Genomic DNA, 15,295 nt, shown 5'->3' with positions numbered 1-15,295 from the left:
AACCCCCCACCAAAGGAAATCTAGAAAATGTAGCCTGTTTATTAACTCATGGGAAAAAATAAACAGATTTAATAAACATCTGTCTCTTTTGTTGAATAGGAAACAACTAAATTACACCTCTAAAATGAAATACACCTAATAAAAGATTTAAATTTCCATGTCTCTTTATAATACATGCTTCAAGATATGTTTTAATAAGAAAAAGGCAAAAAGTAGTACAAAGGATTTTAAAAAAACCCAAATACTTCAAAGATAACAAAAGTAGATGCATTGTTCTACTTAGCTTCCTAATCTGAGAGTTGACTGAGATATATTAAAATTAGAAAATATGAAGGACTCGGAGATTAAAGATACTATAAGAGTATGGTACAAAAGATTCGGTCCCAAGTTTATAAATCTAGGAAAGTTACCACAACTGACCCCAACAAGAAGTAGAAAATGTGAAGGGACCAATGATTGGGAAATGAGGAAGACAGTTCCAGATATGCTCAGGGAAGAGGAGGTACCAGAGCAAGATACTTTTGCAGTAGAGTTTGATCTTACCTTTAAAAGAATGTATACTCATAAAGTTACTCAAATAAATATATAGAAGTGAGGGAAGTTTCTGTAGTACAATTTCATGAGATAAACTAATTTTTGGGTTATAAAATTTAAGAAGAGAATGCATATGGAATTCAGGACCATACACCTGGAGAGGAAAGAGACACAACATTTTTACTGTTATGTACCATTTCAAACTTTCACCTCTGTGGTCAGAAATCTGAAATGGGTTTCATTGACCTAAAGCAAAGATTTCCATAGGGCCCCTTTCCTTTAAGGGATTCTTTAAAGGAGTAGAAAGAGTTGATTTTCTTGATTTGTCTTGAGCTTGTAGTTTCTTCCCACATTCTTTGGCTGGAAGTCCCATTTCATGTTCAGAAAGTAAAAAATAGCCAAGTCTTTCACCCATTGCATGATACTCTGATATTCCTGCTTTCACTCTTTCCTTTTTAAAGGCTACTATAATCATATGGAGGTCACCCTGATAATGCAAAAATCTCTCCCCATCACAAGGTCAGTGATTTAACAACACTGATTCCACCTGCAGCCATAACCTCTCTGCCCTCTACCTTTTCACAGAGCACAACATACTCACAGGGCCCAGGGGTTAAGATGTAGATATTTTGACAGCTAGCTAGCACATAAGATGACTATTTTAACATGTTGTGTGTTTCTTAGCATTGACCCTAGCTTACGAAACACTAATATCCCAGTTTGAGCAGAAATTTTGAAATTTTAAAAATCAAAACAAGTATTTAATACTAATAATTCCATCTTAGCTACATCACGGAAGCAACTTGTGTGCCCACCAACAGATAATGGATAAAGACTATGTGGATTTACACACAATAAAGTACTAGTCTATGATAAAGAATGTTAAAATTGAGTCATTTGCAGGAAAATAGATGCACCTTTAGACCATACTGTTAAATCAAACAAATCAGAAAATCAAGCTTAAATATTGCATGGGTTTTCTTATACAAGAAACCCAAAGTACAGGTAAATTAAAGCACAAATTAAAAAAATAGACCATACAAATTAGGGAGATAGATCTTTTGCCAATGGGAAGGAAACCAAGAGGTGGAAGGGGGAGGGAGGGGAAGGAAAAAGGACATACAATGAATTAAGATGTGGTATGTACATGTACTAATTCCCCAGAATGGATGTAATCATTATGTACTACAAACATGCACTAATAAAAATAAAAAAAAATTTAAATGAATTATCTCCTTTTCTAGTCTTGCTGGTATAAAAAACTGTGACATACTGGGGTTCAGGGCAATAGAGAAAATAGAGACTAGGAGATTCAGTTTAGTAATCTCAGCGCTATGGAAGCTAAGGCAAGAGAATCACTGTGAGTTTGGGGCTAGCCTGTGTTACATAGTACATTTAATCATGGTGAAATCCTGTCTCAGAAGGAGGGGGAGAGGAGGGAGAGAGGGAGGCAGAAAGAGAGAGACAGATATAGAGACAGTAGGGAGAGGGAGAAGGAGAGGGAGAGAGAGAGGAGGGAGAGGGAGATTTGTCATTTTCCTTGCTTAGTAAATAGCAGAGTTGGCTTTGGAACAGTATGAAACATTTAACCATCTTCAGGACCAGGTAGCCTAGAAGAGCAGGAAGAATCTTGTGCAAACAGTGTCATTTCTTGAGAAGAGCCTTGACACCATCACACCGGTGTGTGTGCCCAAGACACCTCCATGTCTCCCTCCCTCACATCCTCTCCCTGCCCCTCCTCCCTCTCTTTCTCTTTCTCTTCCTTTTGGGATGGTGCTGGAGTTCAAATCCAAAGCCTTCCTACTACCTAACATCTTTAATCCTTTTTAATGTTTATTTTGAGACAGGGTTCTACTAAGTTGCCTAAGCTAGATTCAAACTCGTGATCCTTCTATTCAACTTCAGCACAGTCTGGTATAGCCAACCGGATTTTTTTTTCTTTCTTTGAACAGAAATTTGGAACCTGTTTTTTCTGTGAAATTTCTTGTTTTATTGAAGTTGTTAACCCATTTCCATTTTGTTGACTCTGTCTTGATAAAATAAAAGCTCTGTCTGTGGCCATAGGCCAGGTCAGTGCCTTTCTGAGTTTGTGAGTCTCACTCTGAACTGGGCCAACATACCAGCCTGTGCTTGCCCTTGGCATCTGGTAATTGTCCCTTTCATTTGAGTTGGGAGCTCTAAGACCACAGCACTGAAATGCAGAGCTGCCCTTCATCCTCATGAACCCCAGGGCACAGAAATTCACTGTTAGATGGCACAGCAGAGCACTGGTTCAGGAAGTTCTTGAGTGCTTGCATAGTTCATGTTCTCTACCCAATGCTGAACAATGCCTTGTATGCCAATCAGCTCCGGATCAAAATGGCACAATTCTGACCTTCAAAGATTGTGTATTATGTTTCTCTTTTTGTAGAAATACGGGACACTGTAAAGCACACATTCTGGGGAGAATCCCTCACTAGCTGTATAACCTTGGGCAACTTTCTTTGAAAAGGTCAAGGCACCAATTTCCTCAATTATCAAATGGGGATGCAAGTACCCAAAACATGAGATTGTTGAAAGCATTAAATCATAAGATGTTCTGAGGGTGGTGTCCTAGCCACTTGGTTTTCTAGTTATTAATGTAAATATTTTAATGTTTATGATTAAAATAAATATTAATCTTGAGCCATAGTGGGCTCTGCCCATTACTAGCCAAGCAAGTGTGGGCAATTCATACCACTTCTTTGAATCTGCTATCTCCTTTGAAGAGGGGAGAATAAAATATCCAGCTCACAAAGATTTGGTTCATTCTTGACAGTAATATTACCTTAAGGGGCCGGCACAGTTTATGGCTATGGTAGCTCTCAATAAATAATTTTTATGCATATATCACGCTATATTAGATATATCTTTGTCAGCCTTACCCAACAATGTCAATTGTGTGCTTACAGTTTCTTTTCTGTAAGGGATCAAGCCATGCAATCCTTTTGCAGGAAGTTAGGATGAATCCAAGCTCTCATTTCCCAAATAAGAGAAATGTTGGCAGTGTTCCTGGACAGCCAACCTGCTGTGGGTGTCGATAGAAGATCACTTCAGAGCATCTGTCTCTTTAATTGTGAAATGGAGCCAGTATATTTTTCTCTACCAAGATTGGAGGCTAGGAGGGACGACCCCTGGAGACTCTTTAATCTCTTAAAGATACTGAACTGAATCCTTGCATAGATGTTCAGCTCAAATCTGAGGTTGGGATAAAGTCCATTTAAACTCTTAAAGCTCTCTGTGTGGGACTGGACAAAGCTCTTAAACATTTTATGGACCCCTAGGCAGCTACTTAAAGGAACTAAGGCTCCCTGAGAGCCAGGCACAGCAGTGAGTTGTGAAAACACAGCTTGATAGATTCAGTCCATTCATTTAGCACTTAATCTACCAAGGCCTCCTGTCATCTCCTACACTGTTTCTTTGCATTTCTACTTGACTTTTCATGAGGTGTCACCTGGTCTCCTCAGTGGGAGTGTGGGGCCCTGGAAGTAGGACCCCAACTCCAATGTTACCATAATGATGAACATGATAAGGTAGTAGAGGTTGAACAGAGAAATTCCTGTTTATCTTCTACCTTAATATTTGCTACCATTCATTAAAGTGCATGATTATCATTTGTCCTCTACATATAGTCAAGAGAACTTGAACTCATTGAAGTCAAGTGACTTTCCAGGAAATGCTTTCTGAAAAAGTGATAGTGTCAGACCCATATGATTTCAAATGCAGTGCTTAAACTACATATTAAATTAACATCTTTTTAGGTTGCAGAAGGTTTTTTTGTTTGTTTGTTGTTTTTGTAATTTGAAGTAGTTTTGCTGAAGTTTAATATAGTCATTGAAAAGTGGGACGGAGACTCTTGCTTTGACTCATATTTGCAGTATCCTAAATTAAGGTAGTTTAATCTTTAGGATGAGCTCAAAGCTAGCTTTTGTAGCCTCCCTTTTGCTAAATTTCTTTTCATAATTTCCATAACATTAGCATTTTCTTACACAGACTTATCCCTGGAGGATATGGATTGCAGGTAAAGGCAATGGTAATCTGTCTTCAAATGTATGCAGGATCACAGAAAACAATCATTCATGGGGATAGATAATTACAGATGTAGGGAAAGGTACCTGGGTGAGGGAAAACATGTGCACAGACATATATGTCTATGTAAACCAATATATATTCTAAAACCATCGTGTTTTACACTAAAAAGATATACACTTTTTGTTTGTCAGTGTGCCACGGTACAGCTGGAAAATTTTTCTGGCTACTTCAAGTTGTTACTGTTTATACAGGGGCAGGAAAGTAAAATATTGCAGATAGGGAAATTGAAGGACCTAAAAAGAGGAATGCTACTGTGATTGCATAATTAATGATTTAAGCCCTTGAATGTGAATTTAAGTAACCTTGCCCTTCTTGATCCAAAGTCACTTGCATCACACCACACTGTCTCTTACACATTCAATGAAGTTCTTTTGGAAGAATGCCTGGGGTTGGAGGCCAAGAAGCGTGGAGACAGAATCCAGAGGAGAGATGAGGGAAGTGAGGTCATCTCAGCTTTTGAAGCTGAGCTTTGTTGGCTTTGAAACCCAATGCAACAGGAAGCCACTGGATATAGGTCAGGATAGTGATGTGGTTTTAAAGGCAGAGGATGGAGAAACCCTTCTGCACATAAGGATACCTTTGAACAGTGTATTTCCCATCTATTTCCCCCAACCAATAACTTTCAAGAAGTGAGGATGCTCTTCTAGGCACTGCATTAATGAGACTGCGATTTTATACTCCCCACGCTTGAAAGGAAATTTGAGGAGCTAGATAACAAACCTTTTGAGAGCTACCAAAATGCAAACATCAACAGAATGGAGAAATCCACAGAGGCTGGGGAGATCATCTTCCAATTTAGTCTGTACTGGGCACTCACACATTTCCTGAATGAATCATTTGGCTCCTCAAAGAAAAGCGATTGGAAAGGATGTCTGCACCCCTGAGCCGTGCCAGGCTGTGGCCACCACATTTTGTGTTGCAAGGACAAAATGCCTGAGCAACTCCTTGAGGGAGCAGTGTTACTGTTGCAGGAGGCACTGACAAGCCATTGAGTGAGGATCGCTGGGGAGCTCACGTGGCTCCCACAGAGCTCAAGCAGACATTCAAAAGGAGCTGGCTGAATAAATCACTCAACACCTGTATCTGCAGCTGAGAAGCAGCTCAGTAATTGTGGGGATGATTTTGAACCCGTGTGTTTTAGACTTGAATTAATTGATATCTTAATCTTTTCCTGACACTAAATAATAGCATCACAGAACTCAACTGTTCATGGTTCTTGTTTTGTGCTAGGAAAATGGATGCAGTGGCTATTAGAGGAGCTATCTTACCCTTGAATATTCAGCAAGTTAGTGATCCAGCTAGAAATAGAAGGAAGATTTCCTTGACTGTGCTTCAGAAAAATGTATAGTTTTACTCTAAAAAGAAAGATTGAGATTTTTCAGTATTATGTTTTCTTTGTATTTCTGTAAGAATTATCACACTGTACAACATATAGAAAAACTCTACTAAATAATTTAACTCATAAAAATATTAATGTTGAACAATTTTAAAAACACATTCTGCAGTAATTAACATGTAAACAACATTATAAGTCTTCAACTTAGAGTGGAAATAATGAGATGAATCATGTGACCTGAATCAATTTCTGACCTTAAGGCAGAAAGAAAAATTACTCTACTGGGAAACAAAGGGATGGTTATAGTGGTTTTGCAGATGATGAAGAAAATTCAGAGGATTGATTGGGTGAAAGAGAAGGAGAACCTAACCAGAGATACAGAAAGGAAACCCAAGTGGAAATGGGCATAAGTGATGTCATTAGGGAGAAGAGGGATAAGAGGGTGTTCATTCCCCCGGGCACCTACTTAGAAGGGTTCTGTGATACCTGGCTGGGTGGGCAGAAAGGTAGCTCAAGAATGATAAGGACATCAGAGATGTGCCAAGTGATCTAGGTTCTAGAACGATTGAAGGGAAATTAAGAGAGGTGGGAGCCGTTCTGGAGAGACTCCACCATCTAAAGCAACCTTGGTGGAAATAAGGAAAAGAAGCATCCCTAAAGTGAGGAATTTGTAATCAGAGACTGAAAGGCTAATTTCAGATCTTTAGACATGGGAACATTTGTCTCAGAAGAGGAGCAAGTCCAACTGTTATGAAGGAAAATGCTTCTGAAATCGATGCTTTCTGAAGTTGAAGGAATGGAAAAGATAAGCTAATGTGATGAATTAGCAGCATCAGTACTGAAGCCTCTGTGATGATAGTAGACGTGAGAATGGAGAAGAAGACAGTGCGGGTGGCACACACTGTTGAGTTACACAGAGAGGTCACCCAGAAATCACCAAGTCCCTCTCAGCAGCTCTTCATATAAGATGATCTGGGTTGGTAGGTGGATAAATGATTGAAGCAAACTGGGGCAGTGGTCTTGAGTGGTGAGCTCCTGAGTCCTTTCCTACTGCATTAGTCAGGGTTCTCAGGAGAAACAGAGCCTGTAGGATGTGTCAGGTAAGAATCTGGTGGTGTAGTTCAGTCTGACTTTGGAGGTCTGGGAAAAGAGGAGTTGGCGATAGCAGTGTAAAGGTGGGTGGTGACATGAGACAGGTTCCAGTTCAAGCTGCACAGCAGAAAGAAAGAGGATAAATTCTCCCGTCCTCCCTTTGTTGTATTCTGGTTGTGAGTGATTGAAGTTTGCCTATTACCATTGGTGAGGGCTAGTTATTTTGCTGAGTCCACTGAATCAAATCCACCCAGAAAATCTCACCCAAAACACTTTCCCGGGAACACCAAGAAACAATGTTTAATCTGATCACCTCATAATCATTTGGGCTGACATTTAAAATTAACTGTCACAGGCAGGGTATCAGCTACAGCTTTTAACCAGTTTGGGGCTTTGGCAAATATAGAGGTGACGACCCTTTCACTTCTCTACACATTAATTATTACACCCCAGAAATGGTTTTAAATTCTTTTCAAAATACTGTAAAGGCCACATTCATATGTGCCAAATTAAAAAGCTATCACTCTTGGCAAATACATTGAGTAAATTTCAAAGAAAAGGAAGTGCTATATAAATGCAAAATAAATGAGAGCTTCCTTGTTTATCAGACAGAGATTATGCTCTGACTGTAGCCGCTCTGTCCCCTGTACAGACTCACAAAGCACTGTCCCTTACTCATCCTGGCTGTGCAGCTCGACTCCTTCATCTAGTGCTACCTCAGCAAGAAAGACTCTCCACAGCTGCTCAGGTGACTTGGCATACCCATGTAAAAGAGCAGAATAAGTAAGATTACAACCATTTAGCCTCTGTTAACCAAGCGTATACGATCCCTACTCTAGGGAATATGTGGATAATGTAAGGCTTCATCTACTCTAAGGTCAACTGTCCATGAGTAGAGGAAAGAATCATGGAGGTGGAGAAGGAGAAGGAGCGCTCCTCCTGAGAACCACATCCTTTGGCAGGAGTACATCTGGAGACAGGAGGTGGGGGTTCATGTAAGGCTCAGCATTTCTTCACACCATAGAGTTTGGGAGAATATCCACAGAAAAGACACTTTAGAGGGGGAAAAATGAGAGGCCTTATGGATGTAGTACAGTCCTTGAACATCAGGACCAAGGGGTCTGCAGGGCCAAGTTTCCAGAACTTTCTACGGAAATGAAGGCTGGCTGCTTGAGTGTGCAGAGTCTGGCCAGACTGTGCAAGCAGGGCTCGGGCCAGTTGCTTCCATCTTTGCTTAGGGAACCAAATGCAATGTTTCCTGAGGAGTTGTTTGCTAACATGGAAAAAGAAACTTTGAGAGACTACTGGAGGGGGCAGAGTTGACCAAGACCCTGCCAGGAGAGCTGGAGGAGGGCATTCAGTTGAGACACTCTTCTCTTCTGTAACCTTATGAGCTAGCCCTTGGTGGCCTTGGACAGCTGAGTCTTCATTGGGTGCAATGACACATCTCTGGATTGTGTCAATTAAACAAGGTGCTAATATACCATGTTTATCCTTTCTGACAATTTTAGTTCTAAGAGAGCAAAGGAAGCTTCTTTCTTACCCCCTTGTATTATGGGCCTTGTATTTTAAATGTAGTCAATGCTCAAAGGATGCCTATAGTTAAATTAATAAGAACATAAAAAGTATAATATATGATCTCTTTTGAACTCTTTCTATGGATCCAAAAAAAACCTACTATTTACAATCATTGACCTATTTACTATTGGTTTGATATGAATGGATCAATATTCATTTGCAGCACAGTATATAAGTTTATGAAAGGAAATTTTGCTTTGAAATAAAGACAGTGGTCAGTTGTGAGGAAAACATTACACATTCACAAATGTATGCAATACACATGTTTGTATCACAGTGTTTTGGTTTTGGGGGTATATTTATAAACATAAAAAGAGGGAAATTGGCTTTAGAATATTTCAGAGGAGATATAATATTCCATTTTTATGTAACCATTAGAATATGACTTGAAATTTTTAATGTGAAAAATCATGTGTGCGTGATTATGGAGGCTAAATGGTTGTAATCTTATTTATTCTTCTCATTTACATGGTTTACATGTCAAGTCACCTGAGCAGCTGTGGAGAGTCTTTCTTGCTGAGGTAACACTAGATGAAGGAGTCAAGATACACAGCCAGGACAAGTAAGGGACAGAGCTTTGTCATGTCTGTACAGGGGACAGTGCAACTACAGTCAGTGCATAATCTCTGTCTGACAAACAAGGAGCCTCTCCTTTATTTTGCATATCTTGTTGCCCCATTGGACAGAACAGTTGGGTTATTAACCCTCACTTTTCTGTAGAAGAGGTTATAATTTTTAAAACCTGATATTTTATCATGAGCTGAGTTGGTCCAACTCTACTAACCAGCGCTACTGAAACTAATGATGATAGATCAGGGAAGAGTGTTAAAAAGGAAGCACATGAAATTTACTGTGAGACACATTTATATCTAGAGTTCTTTGAGTCTTTCCTGTTTTGCAAATTTGCTTTCCCCTCTAAAAGTCTCCATCCTTGAAACGTGCTCGAAATGAAAGGCAGTTCTTGCCGGACTTGCAAAAATGCAGCCCAGGCAGCAGAGCCCCGGGAGAGGCTGTCTCATCCATCAGACACACTGGCTTTTCAAAGTGAGAGGCCTATGCATAGTCTGGAGGATGAATCCCAAAGGCTGGCAGCATCAGGGTCACACATCCTGGATGATGCCAATGCAGCTTGTGGCAACTGTTGGCACCAGGCAATGGAGGGATCTTTTGGGAGATCAGTACTGCCTGATCTGAAGTGATGCACACAGAGATAAAGTACAGATCATACTTTGCTTCCATAAGCAGATCATAGCATACAGCCCAGGCAGAACAAAAGTGGAAAAGACAAAGCCAATTGAGAAGCCAGGCATTTTAATAAATAAATTTCTCCTTCAAGAGCAGGGAAATTCAGCACTAGAAGATCTTTGTGCTAACCTTGTCCTCTCCTCTGCCTGTGACTCACTGATCCAGCTGGATAAACGTACTGAATACCTGCTATGTAGCAGGCACTGGGCTTATGGTTGGAGATAAATCATGAGAAAGGCAGACATAAGCTTGGTCATCAGAATTGGGATCGACACATAAAATTTTACCATGCAGTGTAAGAATGCTGTGAGATCCCTAAGCTGCACAGCCAAAGTAAAACAACTGAGTAAATGCAATCAGCCTGCCACTAGCTGTGTAGACAGATGTAGGAAAACTGAATTTCACTCCTGGCCTGTGTTAGTTTCCCAGAGCAGCTGTAACAATGAACTCCAACTGAGTAACTTAAAATATCAAAAATCATCCCCTCAGATTTCTGGAGGCCCGAGGTCTGTCATTTAGATGTGGGTAAGGCCATGCTTCCTTTGCAGGGTTTGGGGAACTATTCCTTTTTCCTCTTCTAGTTCTTGGAGGATCCAGACCTTCAGAGGCTTGTGGCAGCATAACACTAATCTCGGCCAGTGTCCTCACATGGCCTATTTCTCTGTGTTCTGCCCTTCCTGTTTTCTTCCCTTATTTCATAAGGACAGAAATCACTGGATTTTTGGGGGCACCTTCATCCACTCTGACCTCAACCTAACTTCACTGCATCTGCAGTGATCTTATTCCCCAATACAGTCACCTTCTGAGATTTTCTGTGTAAGCCTTGCACATATCTTTTTGAGGAGACAGTTCAGCTCATTATACAGCCAAAGAACTTTTCTCCTTTGCGGGGAGTTTTGATCTTTTTAGTGTTGGCTACTCCTTTGGTCAATTTGCCTGTGTTGATGCTCAACTCTCTTGAAATATTTGGAACTTGTCTCAGTTACCTCTGTGTCTTTGTGTCTGGCTTGCTTTGAGTGAAGGACTTCCTCTATTCTCAAAGGGAACTTGTGACTCATATGACATTAATGTCCTGGACAGATGCACCGTAGAACCAGGGAGGAAACTAGACTAGCAAGTTGAAGAAAGCAAACGAGAGAAGCCGACAAACTCATTTGTACTTAGCAGACAATATCTAGTGAGAAGCAGTCCCCTGCGGAAGGGCCTCTTTGGAAGGATTCTGACCCCAGCCACCTTGAAAGCTCCTGTAATAGATCAAAAGGCCCATGACACATGTTTGCGAACTTCTAAATCTGAATCATTATTTCAAAGTTGCACTTGGTAGAGATGGCAATCCACTAGCAAAGTCTCCAAGAGTTGCCATGGTAATGTAAGGGTGAAAATGTGTTTGCCTGATATCCCAGGCAGCAACCACTCAGAACACTGCCTTTTAGGATTAATTTCCACACCCCTTCTAAATTTCAATGCTGAGCAAGCCCCACATCGTTCCCAAGACGTTAGCAAATGCCTAAGAGCTAACAATTCTATTTTTAGATCCTGCTTCTGAGTAGGTACCAGTTAAATTAAAATCAGAGCTGAGCATCCCTACTACTTTTGGCCAACATTGGACTGGGATTCATCACTTCAAGAGGTCACACTGCTGAATGAGAAGAACTTTTCTCCCAGTCTCCATCTGTCTCTGCTTCTGCCTCTGTCTGTCCTGCCCCTGTTCCATTACTGCCTCTGCCATCCCCATCTTTGTCACTTTCAGACTTTCCCTCCTTGGAACTTGTAGAGAGATGAAGTTCCTGTCTCTGGAGCCACAGCATCAATGCTACCTACAGCCTTTATGGACTCATCTACCCCAAAAGGGCTTTCTTTCTGCACATTTTTTTCACCACACTGGCCAAGGACCCTTTCACCGTCCTTCCCTAAGAGTGATATCCTGCCAGATACTGCAAAGATAAACACTTTCTCCATCTCATCCTGAGATGCGAAGCTGCTCAGATTTTGTTTTACTTTACCACCTATTACTATCTTCTCTCTAACACGTTGTTACTTCCTGTTTAAAAGGAACGGGACCTTTAAAGACCTCTTTGACATTTACTAGTATGTTGGCACTTTGGAAGTTAAATGTTTAGAGAACATGACTGTACCAATGCCTCCATTCAAGGGCTCTGGAGTATGAAAGAAAACCAAAATCATTTGACTTGTAAGTAATTTTTTTTTTTAGTTGAGCTTAGAAAAAAACCCCAAGTCTGAGAATCAATTTGCTGTTGAACTTTGTTTATATTTCTAAAATGCATTGATCCTGTTCTCTATACAGTAAAAACAAAACTTTGTATACCTCAGGGTTAATGTATGAGCTAATGTGGTACAAAAGGCTACTTGCAAAGGACTCCACACTGATGCTAAATGAAGACTGATTCCATTGCCTGTGACTCCTCTTTACCTTCCCAGCCTACAAAAGGCTGATGGTAAGGCCACAGTGAGAGAGTGACTAGTGCTCTCATCTGGAATGGCCTTTCTTCCCAATTACAATTAAAACTCTAACCTGCTAATGAAATCATGGCCAGCCTTTCAAAACTGTGAGTGGTTGCAAGACAGGAATTAAGGGGTTGCCACTGTGGGTCCAGCTAGGGGGACATATCAGACCAATCTGGAAAAGACACTCGAGGCAGCAGCTTGAGTTTCGATCAGGTGTCGTGGGCTTAGGAAGTCCGGAAGGACTGGGACTGTTTGATGAGTGCAATATGTTAGAAATATTGATCTGTTTTTTGTGGGATGGATCAGAGAAATAAAAACAGGAGAAAATTAGAACAGGGGAATGCCATTAATTTGGTAATATTTACTGATATTTGACTGATTGGTGACATTGTGGTCAACAGAGAAAACCAAGGCAATCAGACACATTTCTGTCTCTCCTCAGGAAATTCTGCCTTCCTAACTCCTACTGCTGAGACTGGGAGTCATCAGAGATTAGTAGGAATTATGACAAAAGTCTGAAGAGAACACTAATGAGAATAAATAACAGGGGGATATTAATTCCTTATTGAAATCAAGAAAGTCTGCCTTGGGAGTGACTGTCCAGTGACTGTCAGCTTTATCTGGGTGTTGTGTGAACTCAAAAAGTGGCCTTGGTGATGGTTTAGGGAGAAGATGCATCACCCACACCTGAGGGAGAGACTGTGGGCCTGCAGCACACTCCCCGCTGGCAGAGGAGGGGAGCTCTCCATACCTTCCAGGGTTTCTGTGATGCACAGTGAAATGACTTATTGCTAACCGTGCAGGGCATGGCACACAGTGAGGAACAGGATAGTGGATCTGCAGGCCTTCGTTCCTGGGTTGGTCGTGCTGAGCACCTGCTAAGTTTGGGCCACAGAAAGATTCACTGACTGGATTGCCAGCAGTGCCCTGTCTCCCAGGACCTTGGGGAGGAACATGTGTTTATCTCTGGTCATAAGAGGGGCACGTGTCACTTCTAGGTGGATTTGCCACTGCCCGCTCTGCAGTGTACAGACGGTCACACACTGGGTGTCAGATCACCTGGTATCGAGGCACAGCCACATCCTGCTCCTCAAACTTTGTTCAGTGTGGAGCTTGACTGGTGAATACATCCTGTTTAAATCTGCCACCCTGAGAGGGTTGATACTTTACCGCAGAAGGCCATCTCCCATCCGTTTTAAAATATCATCTTCCGTTCGTACTTAAAGTGATGAGCATTAGGAATCTGTTGCATTTTTGCAAAGTGAGGTTATGAGTGGCCAGAGGAGACAGAACTGTAAGCCCTGCACAGGTGCTAAGAGTGAGGTGCTCAGAATATCTCTTGGGGTGCTGCTGCTGTCTGTGAAAAATACCCAGAGATCCAGAGGAGAAGGCAAACAGCCCACCCCAAATTTAGAGTCAATGGCTTTGCGTTTGTGATTCTTCTGATCTTCACTGAGAAGCTGGACTTTAATGTGACTATATGACTGTGGCCTCACTTAAACAATGGGACCAAAAATAGACACACAGACAGACAGACAGACAGACACACACACACACACACACACACACACACACACACACACACACACACACACACACACACACACACACACACACACACACACACACACACACACACACTGACATGTAACCACAGACAATTTCTTCTTAGCAATGGACTCAGCAGCATTCTGACTGAGGGCCACTACACCCCAGTGAAGTAGCCTTCTCCCTGGTGAAGCTGTCTGCTTCTTCTATCTTTGGCTTCTTGGTTTGTCATGGACGCACCTCAGGACCACAGGGGCACGCAGGTCATTGCACTGGTGATCAATAGGCAAGGGAGAGAGCACAGCGACTTTCTAAGGAAATTAAAAGATCTATAATCTATAGAGATCTAAATATGAGATTCACAGTGCCTGTGTCTACAGCATCCAGCTTCTGCTTCCCTCCATTTCCTCCTGTCTCCTTCTTCCCTCTCCCTCCCCCCTTCCCTCCCCCTCCCCCTCTCCCCCCTTGTTCATTGGTATTTTAATGCTGTTTTTGGTGGACACCTACACGTTCTTGTCAAGTATCAGAATTCTTTCTTGTTGCAAAAATCTGCTGCACACTGGATTTCTGTCCAATAACGCCTTTCCACCTCTCCTGAGCATTATAAAACCTGCTTCAACATACACTTGTGCTCAAATCCTTCCCTTCCTACCTAAATATTAAGCATCTTCTAAATATATGTACAAAAATGGCACGATGATATTTTCTTTCTTTGGAGTTTTGTTCTGCAGCCTAGTTGTGAAAGCAAATAGAGCTGAGTGGAAGAGAACTAAATAGACCTGCATGATTGGATTCTAGCTTTGGCTTGGACACCAAGAAAAACAGCCATTATTTGTTCATTCATTCACTCAACTACTGATGGAACATGAGCAATGTTTCAGATATAGATTTAAGCTCTAGATATAAACAAATTTACCTACTTTAAGGAGCTCTCATTTCTCATTCCTCAGTGGAGACAGACTCTAAACCAGAGTCTCTCAAATTTGAATGACAGCCCCAAGCACCTGCAGGTTATTACTTAGACAGAGGCAGCTAGAGATTCTGATTTCTTTGTTTGGCATGGGACCCAAGATTCTGTATTCCTAGAAGGTTCCAAATGTGATGCTGCTGGTGGTCCAGGGACCAGGCGTTGAGAAGAACTGACAGACATATGAATAGGCAAACACATAATAATCATATAGGGGTAAATGTAATTCCCAACCTGTTAGATGTCAGATATACTGAGTCTGTGTCCCCTGAAATGGAAGAATCAATTCTAATGAACAATGGAGGTAAAGCATAGGAAAGATTTATTGAGATAAATCTCCTGAGAGATAGGAGGGGACCCACATGTGAGTTGCCACTGAGGCAAGTTCTGTAAGAATGGTTTATAGAGCAAAATCATGA

Source organism: Fukomys damarensis, unplaced genomic scaffold (genome assembly GCF_012274545.1).
Source record: "Fukomys damarensis isolate Sample0158 unplaced genomic scaffold, DMR_v1.0_HiC HiC_scaffold_5, whole genome shotgun sequence".
Lineage (NCBI taxonomy): Eukaryota > Metazoa > Chordata > Mammalia > Rodentia > Bathyergidae > Fukomys > Fukomys damarensis.
The sequence above is the reverse complement of the archived record's forward strand: the minus strand, read 5'-3'. Positions refer to the sequence as shown.